Source organism: Aquarana catesbeiana, linkage group LG03 (assembly GCF_042186555.1).
Source record: "Aquarana catesbeiana isolate 2022-GZ linkage group LG03, ASM4218655v1, whole genome shotgun sequence".
In the NCBI taxonomy this organism is placed as follows: Eukaryota; Metazoa; Chordata; class Amphibia; order Anura; family Ranidae; genus Aquarana; species Aquarana catesbeiana.
This window is the reverse complement of record NC_133326.1, coordinates 29,547,965-29,570,436: the sequence shown is the minus strand read 5'-3', so window position 1 is coordinate 29,570,436 and position 22,472 is coordinate 29,547,965. Positions and strand designations below refer to the sequence as shown.

At 39.5% G+C, this 22,472-nt stretch overlaps 1 long non-coding RNA gene across 1 annotated transcript; it reads right to left on the bottom strand.

The window, feature by feature from the left end:
* Window positions 1-1,332: 1,332 nt before the first annotated feature.
* On the bottom strand, window positions 1,333-20,937 carry LOC141131287 (uncharacterized). The gene is made up of 6 exons (XR_012242724.1): window positions 20,476-20,937; window positions 16,987-17,027; window positions 16,786-16,843; window positions 16,639-16,683; window positions 9,605-9,633; window positions 1,333-1,650 (listed from the first exon to the last, which is right to left on the bottom strand). It is a non-coding gene; the product is annotated as an uncharacterized lncRNA (long non-coding RNA).
* Between the last annotated feature and the right edge of the window lie 1,535 nt (window positions 20,938-22,472).

The window sequence follows — 22,472 nt, the reverse complement described above, 5'->3', positions numbered from 1 at the left end:
TCCATTGAATCTGCGTGATGATCAGACGCTATAGTGGTTGGTTGACCAACTTAACCATTGACATCAATGTGATGATCAGACACCATAATGGCTGACCAATGTAACCAAACCCATTTGAGCTTAGTGTGATGTTCAGATGCCAGTGGTTGACCAACATAACCAAACCCATTCATTGACATCAGTGCGATGATCAGACACCATAATGGCTGACCGACGTAACCAAACCCGTGTGATGATCAGATGCCAGTGGCTGACCAACATAACCAAACCCATTCATTGACATCCGCATGATGATCAGACGCTATAAATAGTGGTTGGTTGACCAACGTAACCATTGACATCAATGCGATGATCAGACACCATAATGGCTGACCAACATAACCCCATTCATTGACATCAGTGTGATGATCAGATGCCATAGTGGCTGACTGACAATCAAGCCAATGTGATGGTAAGACTCCATATTACCTGACCAACACAAACAACCCATCCATTGAAAATCAATGTGATGATCAGACACCATGGAGGCTGACCAACGTAACCAAACCCATTCATTGAATCTATGTAATGACCAGACTTCTTTTTGGCTGACACACAGCCACACCCATTTGTTGAAATCAATGTGATGATCAGACACCGTGGAGGCTGATCAATGCAACCAAAAACGCGTCCATTGAAATCAATGTGATGATCAGACACCATAGTGGCTGACCAACATAGCCAAACCCATTCAATGAAATTTATGTGATCAGACTCGGTAGAGGCTCACTGACAAATCAAACCAAGTCAATGAACTGAAGTGTGATGGCCAGCTCTTCCCCACTTCTTTTACTTAAGAATGTCATAAAATAGATACATCACTAACAAACTAAAATTGTTGGCTAAAGAAGCTTGTTTTGCCATTGCCAAGATGAAATGTATATCAATAATGACACAAAAACCCCAAGGCTACAAGTTCAAGAATTAAGTCACCATTTTGTAGTGGTAAACATTGGAAGTACATCTGGATTATTTTAGGGCAAGAGTATATTATGTATATACTCTAGGGGGGAGACTGGAAACCAAAGAGTGCAGACAAGCAGTGAAAGAAGTGCCACTTCATTTAGGAATGTTGAACACTAGGGTCTGAAGAATCATATGCAAGTTTGGGATGGTTAATGACAACCACAAGGAACCCTACTGTACTAGTTTTATGCAAAGGCCATCAATTCATAGCTTTGTTCAGTACAGTATATTATCACCTACATACCTATGCATGTCCCATCAATTAATTTTTCAGGTTCTACAAGCAATTTGCACACTTTAGATTTTCAACAAAATGAAGACAAGCTGTTATTTTAAAAAAAAAGGTTTCCTTTATTGAAGAGAATGTTGACAATTTGTATCATAAAAACAGTACAAAATGTAAATGCAAAGGTGATTAGCATTCAAAAAGTTTCCAGAAATCATACAAACAGGTCATAGTAAATACATTTCAAATACAAGTCAATATTAGCACTTCAGCAGTGAAGTCCATTTTCAGTATGTTCTTGAATTGGAAAGCCTAAGAAGAGTTCATTCCAGTCCATAAAGCTTCAAGCAATTCACATAAGAGCGTTCATCTTTGACTTCTCAGTGAATTCCATTTCCAATTGCCCAGGAGTTTTGAGTCTTAGAAAAATCAAAAGAGAAAAATCTATTGGAATGGGCATCATCTTTTGAATAAATATTATATCATTTATTTTAAAAAAATTATAAGCATTCATTTCAACCCCATTCCATGGTTCTAACCCACCTGATCTCAACCCAAATTCCATGGCTCCATCCCATAGGATCTCAACCTAACTGCATGGTTTTAACGTCTGTTATCTCAACCCTATTCAAGGATTCTAACCCATCTTTGATTTCAACCCCATTCAGTGGTTTGAACCCATTGGTCATTATTGATAAAGTTTGGTATAACGTGTTTCCAAGTCTCAGAGCACACCAAGAATTAAGAGGAGCTCTGTCTCCCATTTTGAATAGAAGTCTTCCAACAGTTGGAGAGTTTGTCAGTTTAAATAAAGTAAAATAAATATGGTGAAACCTTGTTTTTATTTTGCAGCTGAGAAAATAGTTTCTAGCACACAATGGAATAATATTTCAAGTTGTCCACATCTGGACTGCCACCACCCTCAAATATAAAAATGTTATAGGACTGCATTTCAAAGGGCACTATAACCCAAAGAGTTTAGGTTCTCAACATTAGGTCACAAGACGAGTCACACTTTTTGGTCAGAAGTGTGGACTAACTACAGCAACATATTGGACCATATCTACAAACTGCAATCTACTCTTACCAGGCTCTCTGGTATCACTAGGAACACAATGCCACTGTATACCAGCTTGAAATGAGCTCACATCTCCTACAGACCCATTTGAGTAAAGATGGACATAAGTTTTCTTCTCTATTAAAAATTCAAAGCCCATCATAAATTTTCCTGGTTTGAAGAAAAAAAAACAAAAACAAAAACAAAAAAAACAAAACAAAAACACATTCCTTTATGATGCAATGGAGGGAGCAGGAAGAAAGCCATAGTGCCTGCAGCTACCAACTTCAAATGGATACAAGAGCTGGAATTGATGCAAATAAGCAATCACAAGACAGCTCCAGTTTAGGCATAACAAACATCTCACCTCCATATGGGATACTGCAAAAAGGGCAGAAAAAGCTTTGGAGGGGCCCTACATTTACATTCTGGTCACCACAGGAAAATATTTATATTTAAATGAAAGCATGTTACAGATATTTGTGTGTGTCTCAAGAGATAGCGTTCCAAACTATTCAGAGATCACAATTTAAGGGGAACGGTCATCACAAGAGAATGATGGAGGCTTGCACTGATAAGCTCCCCTTTTGAGAATGCCATTTACCTATCTGTCATGCTGATGACTTGGATTTAATGTGGTCTGAATCGCTGACCCAGAACAAAAACAAAAAAAAAAAACAAAAAACACACAATTTACAGCATGCTTGTTCTGGGGTTGGGCAACTTAAAAGCACTTTGAGGAAACCAGAATTTCCAGGAGCCCATCCACTACTTTAAGTCACATTGTGTTTGAGGTGGGTTGCTGCCAAGTGGACTACCCAATTATATTTGAAATATGGACATAATCTGTACTACTATAAATACAGAGTGGGTTAGAACCATTCGTTGAGGCCTACATACACATGAACACCAGCATAGCATCCTGATTCACAATGCACCTGCTGTTGCAGCCATAAAAGCCTTCCACCACCCCCATGAAGGCTGGGGAAATGTTCTCCTTTACATAAAAAGGTCCAGATGTTATTCATTAGGGCAGCAAAGCAAACTGCAACACTGGAGCCATGAGTAACGACTTAAAATCATTTTAGGCAACCAAAGACATTTGCATTTGTTCTTGAACAGAAATATCAGTTTACCACTAAATACATTCATCCTGAATAGGAACATTTGCTTGAACAATGGGGCATATGGCCTGAATGACGCGGCATTCTACTCAGAGTTAGGATTTTTAGGTGTCAGACTGAACAATCTCTAATCTATCTAATCAGAAGACAATGACAGCTCCTCCTAGGAAGAGCACAATAAACTGGAGCACAAAAAAGGGACAAAACAGGAATCTTCAATCCTTTACAGCAATCATGCAACAAAGTCAGTTTTACCAACAAATTCACATTTGATAATTTCTCATACATGAAGAGGGCTTAACGCAGAACTTAAATAAAAAATAAATAAATATAAAAAAAAAAGAAGAGGGCTGTTGTATATTAAGTGCATATAGCGAACACTGTTTTTCACAATAGTCACCAGGACAAAGAATCTCACCTCAAGGACATGCAATGAAAACTTGTAAGGGGTTCCAACCCCACTAGACTAAAGCAAAAGTTTTGGCTACTGATACAATAAACCATGGGTGCTCAACCTGTGGCCCTCCAGCTGTTGCAGAACTACAAGTCCAATGAGGCACTGCTGGGCTGACAGTTACAAACATGACTACTAAAGGCTGAGGCATGATGCGACTTGTAGTTCCACAACTGCTGGAGGGTCACAGGTTGAGCACCCATGCGACAAACATATGGCACTACTTGAAATCTTTCAAATGAACTTTGCCATAATCCCCCACACATCAAAGTGCCGAAACTGAACCAGACAGTACTGTTCCAACATGTCCAAGGTTAGAGTCACACTTCAGGTTTGTTGCGTTAAGGCAAATCATCCATTATAGACTGCCAACACACCAACAACAGATTAAAACAAATACACAAGAACTTTTTTTTTTTTTTTTTGCACAGTGCACCACAACAACATGTGATGTGCATAGTGGTGCGCTGAGGTGTGTAGAGTTGCATTTTCATTGGTGTGCCATTCACAATGCATGACACATCAACTCTCTACTAAGAATATGTGCATTAGCAGGCATGGTACATATTAGTGCAACACAAGAGTGAACAGACCCTAAGACATTGGTATTTAGGCAGGCTTCCAGGAATAAGAAAGCATACAAAATGGCCTCACCAATTTAGCAGGTTAAAAGGCAGTAGATGGACATGGAAGCTAAAAGACAATAGTCTAGTCCCTTCTCGATATATATGGTGGTGTGTGAAAAACAATACATTTGAAAACATGTAGGCAGATAAGTTCCTGTGTATATTTCAACCAAATACTTATATAGGTTTGGCCAAAGTTCTGCTTTAAAGGGCCATTTCCATGCAAAAGTTAGGTTTTGGATCGGCGTGGTTGCTGGCATGTTCCATCTACATCAGCCTCTCAACCTTTTTAACACAGAGGAACCCTTAAAATAACTTTCCAGTCTCAGGGAACCCCTGCTAAAAAATTGCTACATCTACAACTCATGATACTTTAGTGTGATGGTCACTGGAAAGCCTTCCCCTTCTTATAGATAGCTAAAAAGATCAATGGTGCCAGTGGGAATATATCCGAGAGGCAAAAATTGCTCATTGCTCAAGGAACCCGTAGAAACTTCTGGAAGATTGTTAGGGTTCCATGAACTCTGGTTGAGCAACCCTGATCTACATGTTGGCTTCCTGTTTGTGGGGCTCCCAGTGGCACGATAAACAATAACTCCTAGTTCTGGTCAATATAGGCATTAGAAAAACAAAAAACGATGGGGTCACCCAACTCCAAATAGATTTTTCATTACTGCTTAGTTCAGAGAGCTTCAGTATTTTACAGTACAATTATGACTGCCTGGAATTGTTGCCAATAAAAAAACCATATATAACATGGGATGATGGTGACTTTGTAGTTAGCGAAAAGCAAAAAACTACTGGTAAATGAATGTCCTTATGGCAAGGAATTACTGGTTACTGGACCACAGCAAATACTTGATAAAAAAGTGGGTGTATAAATTTAAAAACCTGATGAAAAAGGACAATACAGACATTGAGTGACCCATCTTTCTTTAAGAGAGACACATTTGTTACGCTCATTTAGAAAGACCAGTTAGAAATCTCAAATGAGATTCAAGAGTTGAGATATCTTTGGATGACTGCCGCTTTGGGTGGAATTGCCATTCAAGTCCTATGCATCTCCAAAAAGTGTCAGTGTTCTCAAACTCCATTATGGAGACCATTGTCATACAAATAGCCATACCAGCTTTAAAGCACTACACCCAAGAATGCCTTCTACATAGGAGAAACCTTTTCTGAGAGAAACATGAAGGCCGCCATTGCTTTTCATTCTCCAGCTGGCCTTAATACTGCGAGTCACTGATCCAGAACAATGTATTTTTTGACTCTCCCAATCTGCATACTTTTCTGGGCCACCAAACCTATTGAAGCCAAGGGGTTCAGTATAAAAACCTGGTAACAAGCATTTTCAAATAGATGCTGGAAATGGCAGCCTCCATATTTCTGTGGAGACAGGGTTTCCAAAAAATTTTTTAAAAAAAGAAATATGTAGCGCACCTCTCCATCTGAAAAGGATTGCACAATGATTATTGCACCAAATTAAGGATTCTGAAATTTTAAAGTTATTAACCTGGAACAAGCAGGTAAAAAAGGGCTACCACTTTGAGTTCTTGATGTATACGCTTGTTCCAGGTCACCGATATAGAAAGACCTAAAACCATTGGCTGCAACAGGAATAAGTGGGGTCAGCCATAGCAGCTTCCATATTTCTCTCACTAAAGGTTTCCTCTATTGCCTCTGTGCCGCCTTCCTGCCATCTTGGGTATGTTGTTGGATTTAAACACTATGAGGTCTCATTCACATGGACAGGAGAAAGAGAATGAGACTGCATATCATGCAGCTGGGGATGCTCAGCCTGTACCAAGCAATGACAGGCTAACAGGAACTGCAGCTGTCCACCGATCTTTACACGTATCTGCACATTGAGAGGTATTCTGCTGTTAGGGGCAAATGTCCATCCCTAGACACATTTGTACCAGACATCTGCCCCCAAAACATCAGTTAACTACTCAGTGCATGGATACATGCAAAGATTGGAGGACAGCTGCAGCTCCTGTCAGCCTGTCATTGCCTAGTACAGGCTGAGTATCTGCAGCTGTCTGCAGCCATCTGTCAGTCCAGCCACAGTATATGCCATCTCCTGCCACTGTCCATGTCCATTAGTCTGTGTGAATGAAGCCACGCATTAACATTTGTATTTTGGAAAAAAATCTTGATAATCATAATTTTGTGAATATATATATCAAATGGAACAAAAATAAAATACTTGTGCACAGCAGGGACATTCACAACATAAAATATTGCGATTTACCCGCCTTCTATTAAGTGGAACCTTGTCAGGACGAAGAAAATATGTGAGCTGCCATTGCAGACTTAAACTTTTAAAAAGGTACAAGCTTCATGGCCACGAGCCTCATCTAGGCTTCACGATTAAAGCAGAAGTAAACCCATTGATTTAATTGTTTCAAAAACCAAATTACATTCCCAGCACGCCAGAAATGCAATCACATTGGTTGTGGTTTCAAACTGTCAAATCATCCAATGGATGGTGTCATAACTGATCACATGTGCAACATCATGGCAGCTGAAGATCAAACGGAGGCCAAGATGGCAGTTTCCTTGGCTGAAAACCATAGGGGGAGGGGGGGGGGGGGGGAGGGTTACTTCCACTTTAATGGAGGCACACAAAGTATGTAGTTCAGTCATCACTGGCTGCCAAACTGATCAAAATCAGCAATTAAGCATAAGAGCTCCAGAGCTTGTACCTCAAAACCAAGTTGCCAAAGGAATTCTACACATTTCCATCCTGACAGGACAGAAAAAGTTGAGGGTGGTGCAAGAAGAGTATATGCCAAAGTCTTGCAGGATCTGGCAGGTGGAAGAACTCAAAGAGCGGTATGGTGCAAGGATCAAGGTCTACGCCTCAGCCCTCCCTACAAACTGCTTTCCACCTTTCTAACCAAGAACTAGATAAGAAATACAGGGGCAGGAAGTTAATCTTTAACCATGGAACCTTGCAAAACCCAAAAAAGGGTAAACAAAACAAAAACACCACAAAACATTAAACCTCTGTTACTTGTGTATAGGAACACCACTGCTGCAATACTGAAAAGTCCAGTAACACAATATACAACTTGACATACTGCTAAAAAGGGGGCTTGAATAATAATTCAATATGAAAATATAATTAATTTGCATATTAACAAAATACCAAGCAAATATCAGAACGGCAAGCTGTGAGGATATAATTGCATAAAAATGTAAAAAGACACCAATTTTCTACTGCAGGAAAGCAGTGGAACCAAAAACACTACATGACATTTGTTTTCTAAAGACATCCTCAAACCACCTCAAAATATAATTTGAGCCACTGGTCACATTTTTGTGAGTAGAGGGTAAATATAGGAGGTTATCCCCATTCAATATAGGCATCCATGGCCGATATCTGCTACCAGTAAACCTCATAATACTCCTCTGGTCAGAGACAAGGTGCATTCAAACATTTTGCTTGAATTTACAGATTCAAGGAGCACCTTATAGCCTTAGCTGAAGAACCATCTCCATAAAGTGTGACAGCAAAGTATTCATACCAAGGTTTTGCCAACATATTAAAGCTCAATTTAGGCTGGAGTAACCAAAACTGAATTATGGATAAAATAAATAAAAGAATTAATGCTAAAAATAGCATGACCACCATTAGTGAATAATACTAGGAGATAGGAGTCATATAGTATGTAAAGTTAATTTTTCCTGGAAACACCCCTTAAATACAGTCACGTCCAGAAAAATAAGGACTTACCATGTAGTTTTGCCATTAATGCCATGGTATATAAAAATTGATTATACCTTTTAAAAGTCTGACACATCAGAAGAAAAAAAGATTAAGGGCCCATTCACACTTGTGGGTTGGTTAACACATGACAATGACCTGCTTTAAAGGGCAGCGAATCGCAGTGCCATTGAGAACAGCACCCCTTTGCAATGTGCAGTAGAAACCAATGCACCGAGCATTATACTGTGCATTGTGGCGGGCTGCTTTGTTAAAGGGTCTTGTACGTTTTCATCTGCTGTGGTGCATCGGCAGCCCACAAAACAGAATGCTTAAAGCTGAACTCCAGACACAAAAAAAAAAAAAAAAAAAAAAAAATTGAAAAATATATTCTAGTGGTGGTTTTTAATGTCCAGAAAGATGTAAATCTACTGTGTGCACCATATCCTTCTGCTAGCCTGGATTTAAATGTGGTATTGACATCATGGTATACAAAGTCTATAGGAGGGACCCGGTATACACACCCACTACAGGCTGCTTGCAGAAAGCTACAGGAGGGGGTGGAGACAAGACCAGTCACCCTGCACAAGGAGAGAGCAGCGGCGAACGGTCTTTATTAAAGGAAGTTCCTGCACAGAGGGAAAGTCTCGCACTGGATTACTGTACATATCTGGAAGTAATACACAAAAGCACACCAAGATTCATGGATGAATACACATGACTCAAGTATTTGGGCAATGCTTGCTTATCCTGCAGTTCAGCTTTAGGTGTGAACTGACCCTAAAACAAAATTTCTAAACCTTAATAGCTTACAAAAATAATGTTCAATAGTCTCTCAGACTTCACATACTAATCATGAAGTACATAGCAAACAAACATTTTGTACACACATCAAATATTGTCATCAGTGTTCAGCACAACTGGGAAAATTAAAGATTTCCTCTTTATATGAAGGGCAGACTGGACTGAAAGTGGCCAGAAACTGTTGCAAGATTCTTTGTATACATGGGGGGGGGGGGGGGATTAAGAGAATAAAGGATGCACTGCATGTGGGTCTGACCCAAGTTTAGCCTCTCAAGGTCACCAAATTCAGAAAAATTTGGAACCTAAGCAGTGTCCATGCTGCGGCTTCCATGATAATGCAAGCCATGACTCAACGCAACCAATTCCTGCCAGAAACGTACAGAATGTGGAATTATGTGGCTGCACTTTCTATAAAAAGCTTTCAGAACAACCAGTAAATACACAAAAACAGCCTAAACTACTAACTGTGCCAGTTTTATCATTGTTATTAAAATATACTCATTTACAGAAGCCAATAAAAGTTCACAAGCACTGCAAAACTAGAAACATTTTAGGAATAGTTAAATACAAAAAAAAAAAAAAAAAACATAACTTACCGTTGTACGTTTCAAACGGGTTACCTGGCCTGTAAAGAGTAAAGATAGATTTGTAATCATTTTCAATAATTCTACGACTGAACAAATCAGTGGGGTGCCAATTCATTTCAGTACACAATCATTTAAAATAGCATCTCTTTCATCAAGATACATTATCATTTGAAACAAGAGAAATAAAGTTACTTTATTACCATTATCACCATGCTAAGGTTAAGGGATACATTACAAAAGTTCCCACAAGGCTCCAATTAACATCACGTGAACAAACGCTGTAGCAGCCTTGCATAGAACTGCTGACCTCAGAAACTGCAACGTCAACTTTGCCAAAATAGGGGGTCCCCCAATGCAGAGTTGCTGCAGGTCATGACTTAGAAAGCAGGTGTCCCCCCCCCCCCCCCTATATTTTAAATCACAGCACATTATTATTATACAGGATTTATATAGCGCCAACAGTTTAAGCAGCACTTTACAATATAAAAGGAGACAGTTACAATACAATAAAATACAAGAGGATTAAGAGGGCCCCGCTCAGAAGAGCTTACACACATAGGAATGATTATACAAAACTACCCCCTGGAGGTTTCTTCAGGTAGAAATGAATTTGATGGTACACCAAGCATGCATTTATAGCAGTTGTGAAAAGTTACCAACACTGAACTAAACATAGGCAGGCATTTTACAGGGCAAGCCATAAAGAAGCCTAAAATAAAATGGATGAGCTTGGATGTCCTTTGAATTTGACTCCTTTTTTACTCCAAAAAGCTTTAAGTCATGCAAAGAAGTGGGCTAGTAACGACCTGGTTTGCAGCTCAAAAAACAACCCCCCCCCCCCACCACCCCAAATCACACAGACCTTGAGCACAAGTTCAGAGGTCACCCAATCTCATCATCTGTGACCCCTGCTGGCCAATCCACTCAGGAAGAAAGCCCATTCACCCTTCTGCCCCTCCCCCACTAGCACACCGCAGATGTGTCACATCTGATCTGCATGCTGTGGTATACTCAAGATGCAGGTCTTGGATACCGTTTTAAAATAAAAAGGGAATGGCATCGCTTCTGTGTTTTGCACCTTTTCACAGTTTAAGTTGTAAATCCATCCTTTTAGTTCACACTACTGACATTTTATATATAGTTTTAAAAAAAATTAAAAAGGAACACTTTTTAATGAGTATAGCATCAAGTCAATTAAACCCATGGGTTATCTGGTCAGTTATGTAGCAGAGGGGGTTGTTAATCATTATCAGCTGCTTTGGTGTATATGAAACAGTGGCACTAGATGGGCAACAATGAGACGACCTCCAAAAAGGCAATGGTTTTACAGGTGGAGGCCACTGATCATTCTTTTTTTCCCCTACTCATCTTTTCTGATGATTTTTCACTAGTTTTGCATTTGGCTAGGGTTTAGTGTCACTACTGGTAGCGTGTAACTAAACCTGGACCCTATAGAGCAGGGATATGCAATTAGCGGACCTCCAGCTATTACAAAACTCCCATCATGCCTCCGGGTGTCATGCTTGTGGCTGTCTTGCTGTTCCTCATTGGACTTGTAGTTCTGCAACAGCTGGAGGTCCGCTAATTGCATACCCTTGCTATAGAGGTTGCACAGGCAGTCAAACTCCTCCAGGATGGCACATCAATACGTGCCATTGCCAGAAGGTTTGCTGTGTCTCCCAGCACAGTGTCAAGAGCATAGAGGAGATTCCAGGAGACAGGCAGTTACTCTAGGAGTGCTGAACAGGGCCATAGAAGGTCCCTAACCCATCAGCAGGACCGGCATCTGCTCTTTTTGCAAGGAGGAACAGGATGAGCACTGCCAGAGCCCTACAAAATGACCTCCAGCAGGCCACTGGTGTGAATGTCTCTGGCCAAACAATCAGAAACAGACTTCATGAGGGTGGCCTGATGCTCTCTAGTGGGCCCTGTGCTCACTGCCCGACACCATGGAGCTTGGTTGACATTTGCCATTGTACACCAGAATTGGCAGGTCCGCCACTGCCGCCCAGTGCTTTTCACAGATGACAGCAGGTTCACCCTGAGCACATGCGACAGATGTAAAAGGGTCTGGAGCATGTTATGCTGCCTGTAACATTCAGCATGACCAGTTTGGTGGTGGGTCAGTGATGGTCTGCGGAGGCATATCCATGGATGGACGCACAGACCACTACAGACTAGACAATGGCACCCTGACTGCCATTAGGTATCGGGATGAACTCTTTGGACCCATTTTCAGACCCTACGCTGTTGCCGTGGGTCCTGGGTTCCTCCTGGTGCACAATGCCCAGCCTCATGTGGCAAGAGTATGCAGCCAATTCCTGGAGGATGAAGGCATCGATACCATTGAATGCCCCTCCACGCTCCAATAGATCACCTCTGGGACATTTTGTTTCAGTCCATCCGACACTGCCAGGTTACACCTCAGTCCGTTCAGGAGCACAGCGATGCCCTGGTCAAAATCTGGGAGGAAATACCCCAGGAAACCATCCGTCCCATTAGGAGCATGCCCCATGCCAAACATGGTCAGGCATAATCTTTTCACTTTGATTTTCGGGGTGTCTTCAGAAATTATCAGGTTGACGATTTTCATCTCCATCAAGCGGTGTCGCATCCTTTCATTCCTAACACATTACCCAGTCCATATCAGTATAGTTTTCCAGCATGATATTTATTCCCCATTGAGATCTGATGTGTTTTCAAAGTGTTCCTTTAATTTTTTTTTTTTTTTTTTTCCAGCTGTGTATTTGTTTAAAACATTAAAGATGTGTTTGTGATCAGGAGCAAAAAAAAAAAAAAAAAAAAAAAAAAGCAAGGTTGACTGGTGCAGTACAGCCATGTTTAGATGAAAAGACAATTCGGCACTTAGATGCATGCATGAAGCACTTTCATGATTTAGGAAATAATTCAGTGGTTTTTGCAAACAGTATTGTCTTTTTTCTTTCTCTAATATCGCATTTGATAAGTCAATTCAAAGTAAAATATCCCAATTTGTTGTAAATATGTGAGGTTAAAAAACAAAAAAACCCTCACTTACATGCATGGAGCATCATATAATTATAGGAGTGTGCAAAAACAATGGAAGGGAATTGTGCTCTGGTTAGTAAGTTTCATATGAAATGTTATGCCCCTTAGTTTAGGAATGCAAGAAAAAAAAAAGGTTAAAATTGCACTTGAGAGAGATCGTTGTGTGAAAGAAGACAAAGAAGGTTTTCATAGTTTCACAAACTGCATGTGTTCTTTTATTCACTAAACAATCTCCTTTGGATGCAGTATTAGCCAGAGAAAAAAAAAAAAAAAAAAAAAAAAAAAGGAGATAACCACTAAACTTAGGTGCTAAATATCTCAAAAACAAATATTTAACTAATTTGTTAAATAAGGCATTTTGGGGGAGGGGAACGGACTACTTTTAGCTTTGGTATGCATCTTCATGATTTGCCCCCTTTAATTGCCTGCTAGGACTGCTGTATTGAGCCACAATTTTTTTCTGAAAAATGTTACGCAAGTACAGAAAATACCTGTTGACCCTGCCAGAAATGTAGTGTCCTTGTGACTTCTTGCAAGCTATGTGAAAGCAACCCAATTTATGTAGACTAAACTCCCCAACCCCCATATAATGAAGAGTGAAAAGGCAGGCATATCTAGGTAACAGCTATGGCTCCTTCCACAGAGACGGTGAAGTGAGTGAGCCGCACTAGGACAGGAATTGGGTTATTCAGAGATTACCAGGACAAAAACCTGCTCAGGCTATCTATATGACATTTTAAATGTTGGCTTTACATTAGCAGGTTCTTGGAACTTTCTTGATATAACATTCAGCAATGTGCATTTTAGCAAAATAAACACAGGATATAAGCAAGGAATGTAGAGTCCTCCAACTCCTTAGGTTTACTGCACTGGAAATGTTAGGTTTGGTATTAAATGAAGTTGTGCATTTTCAGAAATATGGGGAAAGAGGCAGATTAAGTGGCATAGCCAATGTCAGTACTCTTTACTTCTACAGAAATAGGAATGGACCCAGAAAGAGCTTGCAAATATTGGATAAAGCTGACCTGGGCAGAACTTTTTTTTTTTTATATCCCTTACTTGATTTCTTAACAAAAAGGCATGAATGTCCAAATATACATACCACCAGCCTTCAAAAGGAAAGCCTAACTATATGCCATCAGCGGGCTGACGAATGCCTTTAGATTAGGGTTGTGGTCTCAAAATGTATTGTGCATGTCAAAAAACCTAAAAGGTGACATTAAATGACTCAGCAATGGGTTACCATATTAGGTGAACAGCTGTGACAAAAACAGGATGACTGAAATTTGGCAGACCAACCCTGCAGCAATGAGCTACCAAGAATACCATGAGAAAAGAAAAGAAAAAAAAAGCAATAGTGCCTAGGTGGAACATTGTTATAGTTTGGAGTTGTGTAGTCTTTTAAGTGATAGATCAATTTCACACACAGCGCATCCACATTCCTAGAATGAAGGGTGTCCATTGAATTAATACAGAACCATATGGTTAGGTTTGATTACATCTCTATAGTCAAAGGCAAAATATGTTTAACATCTTCTTCAAGTTCATTTGTGAAGAAATATACAATTCAGACATCTCTTGAAATTTTCTGAAGACGACATCTTGGTGTCATATTGTACAAATTTGAGAGTGGTTATGCTGATGATCAAAATATTCTTATTTCAAGAACCAAACATACATTAAAAAAGCATAATTTGACCTTGGTGATAATGCTTACAGAGATGAACTCACAAAATGATAGGTCATAACTTCTCATCAAGAATGGCTGGTTGTTTTTAACAAGTAAAAGGCAAGCTGGATTTTTAGCAAGTAATTAGTGTCCATACCAGACATTAGTGTCAATCATAGGTGCACGTTTATTAAACAAAGTTTTTTTTCAGTTCTCGGCAGTTCTCAGAGGAACATTATCTCCTCTGCAGCCGGTTTATGAAGCTGAGAACTTCAGTTCTCAGAGGGAGAACAGAGAGAAGTGTTTCCTCTGAAGACGAAAAAGATCAGTGTAAAAGTGGGTGGGCTGCCTGTAATCTCATGAGATTACAGTGCAGTTGAGTTCAAAAAGTGAAACAAAGTTTAAAAGAACATGTAAGTACATGTTTTCAGACGATATAGATATATATATAGATATCTATATATATATATATAGATATATATCTCTCTATGTGGGTGTATGAGAAATTATATTATATATATATTTTCATTCACATACATACTTGTATATAGTATATATTTTTTTTGTTAATATAATATTCAACCCGCTGGTGCTGATATTAGGAAGAAAGAAGCCACCTCTGAGCTGGCAAATCTGAAAGGGAGATATTTCAGTGTAACGGCTGTGAGATCTTCACTTTTATAAACTGGCCGTTTGTGACAGAACGGTCATGTACTGTGATGAGAAGCGGAGAACGTGTTTTCTTCTTATCTCAGCTACATAAACCGGTACACCCCAGAGATCAGCCGTGATCCTCAGAACTCTGTTTTATAAAACAGACACCATTATTTGAAACTTGTTTTCTTGCCTACAAACGTTTCCGCTTTTGAATAATTCAAACAGTTTTTTTGTAAACTAAAAACCAACACGTTTTGCCCACTTCTGAAAAAAAACACTAATTATGTTACGGAATTAGAAAATATTTTTTACACAAGAAAGGGGTTTTTAAAAAAAATTTAGTGATTTCGGCACCAAATCAAATGCTAATGCATTGATAAAGGATCAATTACTGACTCTAAAAAGTGTGAATATTTTTATCACCACGTTATAATGGTTTCTTCCACCACTGCATGCAAATAAGTGGGCAAGGTGCTTTTGTTATGGCAGTAGGGTCAGGCGTAACCTGTCAGTGCTGCTTTTCTCTCGGTTTAACATTTAATTTTTGGGTACCCTACTCAAACCCCTTGCTAATTTTTGTACACTTTTTTTTGTCTAACGTAAACATTTAATAAAAAGAATTTACCATGTGGGACATTTACATTTATGAATTTGTGCAACATATTCATTATATTTTGTAATACAAAGTAATTATTTCTGGATACATTGTTTATATATGCTGCCTACGCAAATTAAAAAATAAAAATCTAACTCTAGTAACTGTTACATGTCAATGTTATATTGGTAAAATGTAGGTGAAAAGTAAATGCATTTACAATCAAAATGACAAAGTAAACCATCTCCACTCCAAGCAGTCAATCCCACCCCCCACCCCCCCCCCCCCCATCCATTTTCTGCAGCAAAAATAAGAGCTGCAAGATTCCAAAATTCATAAAAAATTATCTTTAGCAAAAGTGAGAGGAAATGGCCTTACCCTAACCACTTTATAGTAAAAACTAAAATAAAGTTAATATATAAACCTTCCATTTACTGTTGCATAAGAAAAATGTCTGACATTTGGCAATGCTGTGCAACCTTGTGGTTCCAGAATTTACATTAAAACTCTATCACTTATCAAATGCTTGTAAGTAAACCTAGACTATTAAGGTTGACTTGGAAAAATAAAGTAGCAATTCATAGTAAAACTGAAATTTCCTATGAGGCAAAAAAAATAGAGTTTCAAAAAACAAAAACCCACACCACACAAAAGGTGGTGTTCTAAGTGTAAACATTAGTGTAAAAGCATTTACTCAAAAATTGTGTTGTCACAAATCTGTTGTGATGGTGCATTAAATTAGGACTCCGCAAGAAACTGAAGAACAGGTTCACAACTCGTATGCAAAACACAGTAAAGCTACCTTTCAAAACTAATCCTTGTTCAAATAGTTAATGGCGACTGCTGAGCTGAGAAGCTTTACATATTAATCAGTATTTCCCCATTATAACTATAGATTCACGGTTTTTGTTTTATTTGAATGATGTATTCATCAGTATTTTATGTTTACTAGAAGGATAGATCAATCAATATTTCACATTATAAAAAAAATGTCTGCAGTATTCCTTTCTTTTTTTTATCCATTCTAGGTTTCTTCTATACTAACACATTTTATTTACAAAGTAGTAATCAAGGTTTGAGAAGCACGATACTTACTTAAAAACTGCTAACCAATGCCCAGTTTCCAAGACTGATCAAAACCTGAAAATGAATAAAATGAGTGGTTAGGAGTTAAACACCTTTTACACATCGGTCTAATTGATAGTAAAATTCATACGTCATTATTCAGTTTTATAGGCTTACCTCACTATATATGTTTTCTTTCCTGTTATATTTGGCATGGATCATCATACTGGTTTACCTGTAAATAAATAACACACAAATTGACGATCTGGAAATTGTCAGCAGCATTTAGCACTCATTTGGACAAAATTTCACACCAAAATTCCAAACAAATACACATTATAACAAAGAGAAAAAGCATTAAACAAAAATCAGACTTACTTTAAAAAGTCAGGAACTGGAGCCTCAAAGCAATTGCGTATCTGAAAACAGATCGAAAATTGTATTTTAGAAATAAGGATCATCTGTATCCAACTCCCAATCAAAAACAACATTCCATAAAATAAATCATATGGTCTTGAAAAAGCAAATATTCTTGTGTTACATCTAATTTGCCTTGTTTATAAAATAGAATATTTGGGTATTAGAGCTGTATTTTAAACCTTATGATGTAATACCAAATTCTCGCATTAGGATACAACACTGCAATATTTGCTGTTTTTCAAACACCAGCCTTACAAATAATATTGTAGAATGTCTGTTTTGTATGCTTTTCTAATGCAAAAACAAATTTTAGACTGAACCAAAATATAGTATCCTTCACTGCCAACACATCCTGCCTGTATAATAATGTACACTCTTCATTCCCGCACTCTATAAAAGTCTACCGTCTGCAATGTTCATAGTGTCATCCCACTTCACAACACCTTCCCATCCTGGTTGACTCATGTTTAAATTTTAAGTACAATAGTTGTGCTAGTTCCATTTACTGAAGGATGAAATTACATATTATACATTAAAATACATGCACAGTAACGTCGTAGTGAGTACGGCTGCCTTGCAGCATTAGGGTCCCTGGCTCAAATCCCAAACAGGACACTAGCATGGAGTTGGCATGTCTCTCTGTAGTTGCATGGATTTCCTTGGGTTTTTATCCAGCACTCCATGTTGGCCACAGTATGTGTTATGTATGTAAGATATGGACCTTAGATTGTAAGCTTCTTGGCCCTAGCATGCGAGACAGGGTGCACAGATTGCAAGCTCCTTGGTCCTATTGCGTGTGTATGCCTGCAAGATAAGGACCTTAGATTTGTAAACAGTCAAGAACTGCACAAGAACCAAGAAAATAATAAAACATTATTTTATACATAATGATTGTAAGCTCCTTCATCCTAGTATACATATACATGTGATATAGGGACCCTAGATAATAAGCTCCTTGACCCCATTATGCATGTATGCACTTCGGACAGGGACCTTCAATTGCAAGCTCTTTGGCCCCATTATGTATGTTGTATGAATGTGAGATAAGGACTTAAGATTGTAAGCTTCTTTTCCCCAGTGTATGTAGGCATGCAATATTGGGCTTAAGATTGCACTCTCCTTGGTCCTTGTATGTGCATGTGAGAGAAACCTTAGATTGTAAGCTCTTTAGCCCTTTTATGCAAGATAGGGACCTTAGATTGTAAGCTCCTTGGCCCTAGTTATGCGTGTATGCATGTGAAAGCAGGCACACAAATTGCATGCTCAATGGCCATTTTGCATGTACGCACATGAATCAGGGACCTTAGAGCGTAAGCTTCTTTGCCCATGTGTGTGTAGGCATGCAATACTGGACTTAAAATTGCAAGCTCCTTGACCCTAGTATGTGTGTATGCATGTGAGGTAAAGACCTTAGACTGTCATTTCTTCAGCCCTAGTAAAAGAATCTGTATGCATGCATAATAGAAACAGATTGTAAGCTCTTCATCCCAGTATGTGTGCACACATGTGAGATAAAGGACCTTAGAGCGCAAGCTTTTTGACCCTAGTATGAGAATCTGTATGCATGCAAGGTAGGAAACAGATTGTAAGCTCTTGTGTGTAAGCACACATATGAAAAAAAGATTGTAAGCTCTTTGGACCTCGTGAGAATCTGTATGCATGCAAGATAGGAAATGGATTGCAAGTTCTTCAGCCCTAGTATGTGTATATAGGACCTTAGATTGTAAGCTCTTTGACCCTAGTATGAGAATCTGCATTCATGCAAGATAGGAAATGGATTGATTGTAAGCTCTTCAGCCTAATATGTGTGTGCACACATGCGAGACAAGGACCTTAGATTGTAAGCTCTTTGACTCTAGTATGAGAATCTGTACACACGCAAGATTAAAAAAAATGGGATTGCAAGTTCTTCAGCCCTAGTATGTGTATATAGGACCTTAGATTGTAAGCTCTTTGACCCTAGAATGAGAATCATGCATGCTAGATAGGAAATGAACTGTAAGCTCTTCAACCTAGTATATGTGATCACACATGCGAAAGGACCCAAGATTGTAAGCTCTTTGGCCCTAGAATGAAAATCTGTATTCATGAAAGAAAAGAAAAAGATTGTAAGCTCTTCAGCCCTAGTGTGCACACATGCGCGATAAGGACCGTAGATTGTAAGCTCTTTGATCCTAATATGAGAATCTGTATGCCTGCAAGATAGGAAACAAAAACTGTAAATTCTTCAGCCCTATTAGGTGTATATAGGACCTTTAGACGGTAAGCACCTTCTTTTATGACACTGATGTAAACATACACTCTGTAAAGCACTGCATAAATTATCTGTGTTATATCAATACCTGTAATAATCCCCCCCCAAAATAAAAACTCCAGCAACTAAACTTTAGTTATGGCTGACACACAAAATGGTAGTCCTTGTAGAATTGTTGCTTCTCTGCATATGATGATGGTGGTGGTGGTGGTGGTGGTGGTGGTGGGGGGGGGGGCATAATGTAGAACCCCCAAACTGCAACCCATAGTCCTTTAGCACCATATGGCAACTAACGCTCCCTTCATGGAGTAATGGGGGGGCTGTACAGTGCTGTGTACACTGTTGGCACGCAATAAATCCCTTTAATAAATAAATCCTCATAATAAAGAAGTCAATAAAAGGGATCTGTAACATTGTAATCGGCAAACACTGAGCAGAGCAGGTTGGATACATTTGAAAATCTAAAAAAAGAAACATTGTATCTAATAATCCCAGGTGTGAAAGGTCTATAGAAAAGAAAGGCATCAATGGAAGTCTATGGAGGATGACATCTGATCCATTGTATCCAATACACTCCCAGCAGACACTGGATACATTTCAGAGAGAGAAAAAAAAAAAAAAAAGAAACATTGTAACTATGGATCTTCCCTCCATAGACATCTGGAGGATTCTCCTGACAATTATTAATATCATAATAAAAGGTTCTCCTATTAAACATCTCCAGGAGATGAATACACAATTATCACACATTCGAAGATTGACCTCTGGCACAGATGATCAGATATCGATTAAATATAAAATTAAAAAATCAATGAGTGGTGAGGAGAGGGTTAACAAGCCAACACCCCATAGAGAGGAGAAATGTTTATAAAGAGTAGAAATGTCCCCCAATAATAGACAGAAGGATGAGATGAGCAGAGCCATGGTATAGGTGAGTGATATAGAAGAGGAAGGGTGGGGGCAGGGTGTTGTGTGTGTGTGGGGGGATGGTGGACAGAAATCCGGGGAAAATTCTAGAAATGTCCAGGAGATGTATGGTGGGGGACCCCCTGAGTGTGATGATGGGGGTCAGGGGCCCCTGAGGGCCCAGGTTCCTGGTCTTGTTGATGTTTTTCTCTGAAGGACGAGGCTTGTTTCCTCTCCCCACCCCCCTCCAAGGACAAAGAAGAAGAAGAAGGAGCCGCCATACTCACCATTCCCCGCCGCCATTACAGGGAGGATCTGTCATTCGATGTTCAGGGCCACAGGGGCCCCTCAGCCGGCCCGGGACTTCACCCTCCGACTTCTCCGAGGTGCCCCTCACCTCACTGTACCGGGAGGAGGAGGGGGGGCCGGGGAGCGGACCCCGCACATCCCCCCGCCGGGACTCCTCTCTTCCCTCTCCGTCCTCCATATTGGGATGACTTTTACTGGGAGCTCCGCTCACCCTTCACACCCGCTACACTCACCCCACACCGGCCTGTACACCCCAAATATGACGGCGGGGAGTCCCCCGACTCCAACCCGCCTGACTCTCCCCCCAGAACTCCGTCCCGCCATAGAGTAACCTCCGCTCTCCTCCGCCGCTCTGCACCCTCTGCCGCTCTCCGCCTCCTTCTCCTCACACAGCACCGCTGCCTGCCACTCCGCACCTCACAGCGTCATGTGACCGGGGGGCGGGGCCACGCCAAGGAAGGAAGGAAGGCTGGGTGTCCCCCAATGGCTGCAGTCTTATTAACCCTTCCATGTGTCACCACAGAACTCACTGCGAGCAAGAAAATACTCACATATAGACCATAATACCCACTTATAGACCATAATACTCACATATAGACCATAATACTCACGTATAGACCATAATACTCACGTATAGACCATAATACCCACAGATAGACCATGATACTCACTTATAGACCATAATACTCACATACTGACCATAATACTCACATACTGACCATAATACTCACGTATAGACCATAATACCCACAGATAGACCATGATACTCACTTATAGACCATAATACTCACATATTGACCATAATACTCACATATAGATCATAATACTCACATACTGACCATAATACTCACATATAGACCATAATACTCACATATAGACCATAATACTCACGTATAGACCATAATACTCACGTATAGACCATGATACTCACTTATAGACCATGATACTCACTTATAGACCATAATACCCACTTATAGACCATAATACCCACAGATTGACCATAATACTCACATATTGACCATAATACTCACATATAGACCATAATACTCACATATAGACCATAATACTCACAGGAAGAAAATACTACTATTGCATAATACAGAGGAAGGAAATACAGCTATATAATGAGGACCATACCATATCAGAGGAAGAAACACTCACATATAGACCATAATACTCACAGAGGAAGAAAAAAAACAGCTATACCAAAATGCTCTCAGAGAAGAAAATACTAACAGAGAAATAATATACTAAATTGTAATACAGAGGGAAAAATACTCACATATAGACCATAATACTCATAGAGGAAGAAAATACTACTATAGAATAATACTAATATACTATAGCATAATACAGAAGAATATACAGCTATACCATAATACTTCCAGAGGAAGAAAATACTCACAACTATACCAGAATACTCAGAGGAATAATATACTACTAGAAAAGAGGAAGAAAATACTGATAGGAATGCAATATTTCCAAAGTCCTATAATACTGACAAGTTCACTACTACAGCAAAAAAGCACCCACAGCAATACTATAATACTTCTATAGGAATATAATACTGACAGGAATACTATAATACTTCTATAGGAATATAATACTGACAAGAATACTATAATGCCGTGTACACACGACCAGACTTTTTGACCGAACTGGTCCGATGGAACGAATCCGTCGGACAATTAGATAGTGTGTGGGCTTCATCGGACCTTTTCTGTCGAAAAATCCGTCGGACTTTAGAAATAGAACATGTTTCAAATCTTTCCGACGGACTCAAGTCCAATCGAAAAATCCATTTGTCTGTATGCTAGTCCAACGGACAAAAAAGGACGCTAGGGCAGCTATTGGCTACTGGCTATCAACTTCCTTATTCTAGTCCCTTCGTACGTCATCACGTTTGAAACGTTCGGACTTTGGTGTGATCGTGTGTAGGCAAGTCTGTGTCGTTGGAACTCCATCAAAAAGTTGG